Genomic DNA, 6,547 nt, shown 5'->3' on the forward strand with positions numbered 1-6,547 from the left:
TTTTATTGTTTATATTATCCATGTTTTTGGTCATTCTGGTGTTTTTAATATCACAAAAAAACATTTATCATATTTTTAGGGTATTTCACCATTTCAAAGTCGGGGTGGAACGTAGCCCAGTAGTAAAGCACTCGCTTGATGCGCGGTCTGTCTGGGATCGATCCCCGTCGGGAGATCCATTTGGCTAATTCTCGTTCCAGCCAGTGCTCCACAACTGGTGTACAAAAGGCCGTGGTATGTACTATCCTGTCTGTGGGATGGTGCACATACAAGATCTCTTGCTGCTAATCGAAAAGAGTAGCTCATAAGTGGCGACAGCGGGTTTCCTATCTCAATATCTGTGCACATGGTTCTTATAACCACATGTCTGACGCCATATAACTAAATAAAATGTGTTGAGTGCGTGGTTAAATAAAACATTTTCTTCATTTCAAAGTCACAGACTCGTGTTTCACTCGGTTACATGTTTGTAGACTAACTAAACTTAGTGTTAATTTTCACGGGTTAAAACTAGGTTATGTCCCTTTAATGGGAATATAAACAAAGGTAAACAAAGAATAAACATCAGTATGGGATGGGGGTGGGAGTGAGACAGAAATGTGTTTGTAACCAAAATTGACATATTTTGAATAAAATCCCCAAATTTTTCATAGCCTATATTTCTCATTTGTGACATTCATTTCTTTATAAATTATCAAATAAAAACTATTTTCAGTTTTGTATAATAAAAACATAATTAATTATTTCTATAAATAGCAGGTGCTGATCCAGGGGTAGGTGAAAAGGAGGGGGTGGGTGAGGCGCCGAGCATGGTAATAGGTGTTTGATTAGGCTTTAAGTATTTTGTGACAGAAAAAAGGGAGGGTATGCCCTTCGTGACACATCCCCTCCCCCGATTTGCTCATGAATAGAAAACCTTCCGCCCAAAATAAGACACAGCGTTGAACAATGCACAACGTTATTGATGTATATTAAATAACGTTGTATATTAATTAACTAGGCAGAGGCGGATCCAGAAGGAGGGAGGGGGGTACCAGGGGGACGCGTCCCCCTACATTTTTTCAAGTGCGTTAGGATGCAACTTTATAGTCAAGTTATTTATTTTTGAACCGATTGTTTTTTAAATTGCTCACAAAAATAGTTTTTTTGTTTGTGTGTATGTATGTTTGTTTGGTTGGTTTTAAAAAAACACATTTTTGTTTTTTTTGTTTTTGTTTTAGTTATTTTAAAACACTTTTGCATTTCTCCTTACGTCAAACGAAAGTGAAATTATTTACCTAAAAGGTTTTTGTAGGGGGAAGGGACGGACTGTAGTTGTTAGGTCAGGTCAGGTCAGGTCATAGGTTTTAATAGCATGCACATTCAGAACAAGCTGTTGTAGCACATGTAGAATTGTATATTGCGGGCATCGACATTGGGATGGGTCCCACCACACTGCTTAAGATTCGTGTTTTGTGCCGGGGTCACAGAAAAGTACAGAAGGTGATGGGGAAAAAAAGGTGTGTGATTGAAGGTGTTGGCATGACCCTTCCTATTTGGCGGATCCAGAAGGGGAGGGTCACATCTAGGGATACCGTGAACACCCCGCCCCCTCACGCCCGTTTGAAGCACATCATCCTTAATATACATTGTTTTTCGTAAGGCCTGGGAACGAAACGTAGCCCAGTGGTAAAGCGTTCGCTTGATGCGCGGTCGGTCTGGGATCGATCCCCGTCGGTGGGCCCATTGGGTTATTTCTCGCTCCAGCCAGTGCACCACGACTGGTATATTAAAGGCCGTGGTATGTGTTATCCTGTCTGTGGGATGGTGCGTATAAAGGATCCCTTGCTGCTAATCGGAAAGAGTAGCCCATGAATTGACGACAGCGGGTTTCCTCTCTCAGTATCTGTGTGGTCCTTAACCACATGTCAGACGCCATACAAATAATATGTGTTGAGTGTGTCGTTAAATAAAACATGTCTTTCTTTCTTTTAAAGGGAAGCATTTTGTCGTAAATTACTGCGTTTGTTCACACTGTGCATACAGGAGTTGGTAGGAGCTGACGTCACTGCCTTCCAGGCAAGAGTACCGGACGCGACGAAAAGTATTTTTTTTTATCAACTCTAAAATTACGCGTGTTTCATTTCTTAAAGTGTCAGTATGTGTTCCGGGTATGTATCTTTTCAACACATAAGGCTCACATTTGACTTGGGTTCTCCTTTAATGGAGGTTCCCGCCAAAAAATATTCATTAACATTTGCTATGAAATGTAAATATGATGTCTTAGTTTCGTTCTTCTATCCAATTAAGGTTCAAACACGCTGTCCTGGACTCAGACATCAGTTATATGGGCTGTCTGTTCTGTTCACTGGGTTAGTGGTTAATTGTTAGTGAGAGAGAAGTCGGTTTAGTGGTGTTACACCTACCCATTGAGTCGTTAAAAGAGACACACACGCGCGCACACGCGCACACACACACACACACACACACACTTCACTTGACTGAATGGACTAACATAAAGCTATGTTTCTTGATTGTGTCATAATTACACTAATTTTAAACTGTTTTCTTCTTCTAAATGTATCGAGCGGGATAGATAGACTTATTCAATCAGTATATCTGTCATGTTATGTACAATCCTGCCAATGTGAAAGAACGTATAAAAGATCCGGGTTTTTTTATTGTTTGTTTTTTGTTTGGTGTGTTGTTGGTTTTTTTGTTTTTTTTGGGTGTTTTTTTTTTTTGTAACCAACGAGAATAGCCTATCTCAAGAAAACGAAAAACAACATAAATGCAGGAAAACACAGTTTAATTAACAACAACAACAACAACACCAACACTAGCATTAAATAATTAACAACAATACTTAAAGTAAATAAATATATAACTAAATAATATGAAAGAGAAACAAATAACAGTGCTAACCTGGAAACAAAGTGACGTAATATATTCGATCTGGTAGCAGCTCCCACCCAGAGCGAATTTTAACGACTCAGTGGGTAGGTGTAAGACCACTACACCCTCTTTCTCACTAACCACTAACCAACTAACAACAAGCCCACTGTCCTGGACAGACAGCCCAGATACCAGAGATGTGTGCTCAGGACAGCGTGCTTGAACCTTAATTGGATATAAGCACAAAAATAATTAAAAGAAAGAATGTCAAATTAACTGCGGCATGTGGCATATTTAACTGTTAGTTAGTCAGTCCAGAGTAAAGTCCCCTTATCTCGTTTATCCGCAAACTCCTTCAGGAAGGCAATTGTTGCATTTCGTCCTTGCTGGAATTATAAATGTATAACAACAACAGTAATAATAATAATAATAATAATAATAATAATAATAATAATTACCACACCTTCATCATTGCCATCACCTGATCATTAACATTAGCAAAGTAGATGCAAGTATATCTTCGTAGTGGGGGGGGGGGGGGGGGGGGGGGGGAGGCTTCAAAAGTGGCACCTACTGAGACAGTACATGTATTCCAAAGTACAAAACATGCATCACGTATGACAACTGTACCCAGAAAAACAACCAGTCAAGATATAAGCCTATGCCTATATAAGCCTATCCAAACTACACACACACACACACACACACACACACACACACACACACACATCTTTGGAGCCCAGTAATGCTGGTGATGGTCAGAATGGTCGCTTAGATTTGTCCCAGCCAGTGCTCCACAACTGGTATAACAAAGGCCGTGGTATGTACTATCCTGTCTGTGGGATGGTGCATATAAAAGATCCCTTGCTGCTAATCGAAAAGAGTAGCCCATGAAGTGGCGACAGCGGGTTTCCTCTCTCAATATCTGTGCGGTCCTTAACCATATGTCTGACGCCATATAACCGTAAATCAAATGTGTTGAGTGTGTCGTTAAATAAAACATTTATCTTTTTTTCAGACGTGGATACAGGCCAGTAATGCTAGGGATGATCAGAATGGTCGCTTAGATTTGTAAAACATTCCGTTTTACTTCTTTATCCATTACGTAACTCACCCTAATCATAAAATCGTAGTCGCCATCGACTGGCTGACGAAGAAATGCCACATAATCCGTGTCTATTCCAATACATCGCTGGATGTCGTCGCCCTGAAATAAACACATATCATACACTGAGTGTCTATTCCAATACATCGCTGGATATCGCCCTGAAATAAACATATTATACACCGAGTGTCTATTCCAATACATCGCTGGATGTAGTCGCCCTGAAATAGACACATATCATGCACCGAGTGTCTATTCCAATACATCGCTGGATGTAGTCGCCCTGAAATAGACACGTATCATACACCGAGTGTCTATTCCAATACATCGCTGGATGTCGTCGGCCTGAAATAGACACATATCATGCACTGAGTGTCTATTCCAATACATCGCTGGATGTCGGCGCCATCAAATAAACACATATTATACACTGAGCAACGAGAGAAAGGGAGTATATTTTAAAAGATGAAAAACTATTTAATAAACCAGGCTATATTAAGACAACGCAAAGATTAGGGAAACCTGATGACTTTTAAACTAATGTGTTGGAATTTTTTATTATTGAAACACAGTTCGCACCCAAGAACCATCCCCCAACAAAGACTACGAAAGAAACAAAAAGAAAAACAAAATACCAGAATTCCAACCCTCCATAAAAAGAAAACAAGAAGACACCCGAAAGACCCCCCCCCCCCCCCCCACCAACAAAAACATAAAATAAAAGAAACAAAGAAACAACAACTACAACAACTATCCAGTAACAACATGTGGATTCCCGATCATTTTCAAATTCCCCTCTCTCCACCCACCCACCCATAAACACACACACAAACACACGCACGCACGGACACACGCCCGACACGCACACACTCAAACACACCACACACACACACACACACACACCTGCTGTAGTTACCTTGACAACCACGCCCTTCTGACGTCCCATAATGCCATCAATGACGGACGAGAGAAAGCTCAAAAAGCCCGTTATTTTCCTAGAAATATTTCCCGAAGTTCCGTGGTGCAGGGGTATGCCTTTTGTTGAGAAATAGCTCGACAGGCGACTTATGGCTATCTGTTTATAGAATAAAATTAAAATAAATAATGAATAACAATATAAAATTTAAATAAAGGTATTGGTAACATCTGTGCCCTTCTCCTAATCAAGAAGTGATCATCAAATACGAGAGAAACAATTGATATTCTTTCCGACAATAGAAGTTTGAAGTATTCATCATTTCTGTTTGTTTTTGTTTTGATGGTGCATAGAAAAACTACCTTGCTACTAATGTTTTTGTTTTTTTAGCGGGTTTACTCTCCATGATTTTGTCTACATGACTATATTTACAACAGCCGATGATTAATAAATCAATGAGCTCTAGTGGTGTCGTCGGACAAAACAAACTTCACAAGGCGAATTCATATATAACTTCCCCTCACCCCATTTGCTTCCTTAGTTTCTTCCCAACGCCTATATGAGATTAGCTACGAATCAGTAACTGTACGAAATTCACAGTATTCACACACCCACCCCGCCTTCTACTGCATTCATCAGTGTATGTAACCACGTACATACAACACACACACCCATCCCGCCTTCAACTGCGTTCATCAGTGTATGTAATCATGTACACACAACACCCCCCACCCCACCCCGCCTTCTACTGCGTTCATCAATGTATGTAATCACGTACACACAAATCCCCCCCCCCCCCCCGGCCTTCTACTGCTTTCATCAAGGTATGTAACCACGTACACACAACACCCCCCCCCCCCCCCCCCCCCCCCCGCCTTCTACTGCGTTCATCAAGGTATGTAACCACGTACACACAACACACACCCCACCCCGCCTTCTACTGCGTTCATCAAGGTATGTAATCACGTACACACAACACACCCCCCCACCCCGCCTTCTACTGCGTTCATCAAGGTATGTAACCACGTACACACATCACACACCCCACCCCGCCTTCTACTGCGTTCATTAATGTAAGTAACCGTGTTGAAATCAAATCAAACTCCTGCAAACCGGCCTCGGTGGCGCAGTCGTTAAGCCATCGGACTACAGGCTGGTAGGTACAGGGTACGCAGCCCGGTACAGGCTCCCACCCAGAGCGAGTTCTTAAGGGCTCAATGGGTAGGTGTAAGGCCACTACACCCTCTTCTCTCTCACTAACCACTAACCAACTAACACCTAACCCACTGTCCTGGACAGACAGCCCAGATAGCTAAGGTGTGTGCCCAGGACAGCGTGCTTGAACCTTAATTGGATATAAGCACGAAAATAAGTTGAAATGAAATGAAATAACCGCGTACACAACACACACACCCGCCCCGCCTTCTACTGCGTTCATCAATGTATGTAACCACGTACACACAACACACACACACACCCCGCCTTCTACTGCGTTCATCAATGTATGTAACCACGTACACACAAAACACACACCCGCCCGCCTTCTACTGCGTTCGTCAATGTATGTAACCACGTACACACAAAACACACACCCCACCCCGCCTTCTACTGCGTTCATCAATGTATGTAACCACGTTACACTCTACTCACTA

At 41.7% G+C, this 6,547-nt stretch overlaps 1 long non-coding RNA gene across 1 annotated transcript; it reads right to left on the reverse strand.

Moving 5' to 3' along the window:
• Positions 1-2,646: 2,646 nt before the first annotated feature.
• On the reverse strand, positions 2,647-5,050 carry LOC121389908. Its single transcript, XR_005960118.1, has 3 exons — positions 4,896-5,050; positions 3,989-4,081; positions 2,647-3,260 (listed from the first exon to the last, which is right to left on the reverse strand). It is a non-coding gene; the product is annotated as an uncharacterized LOC121389908 (long non-coding RNA).
• Positions 5,051-6,547: the final 1,497 nt, after the last annotated feature.

This window comes from Gigantopelta aegis, chromosome 15 (genome assembly GCF_016097555.1).
Source record: "Gigantopelta aegis isolate Gae_Host chromosome 15, Gae_host_genome, whole genome shotgun sequence".
Classification (NCBI taxonomy): domain Eukaryota; kingdom Metazoa; phylum Mollusca; class Gastropoda; order Neomphalida; family Peltospiridae; genus Gigantopelta; species Gigantopelta aegis.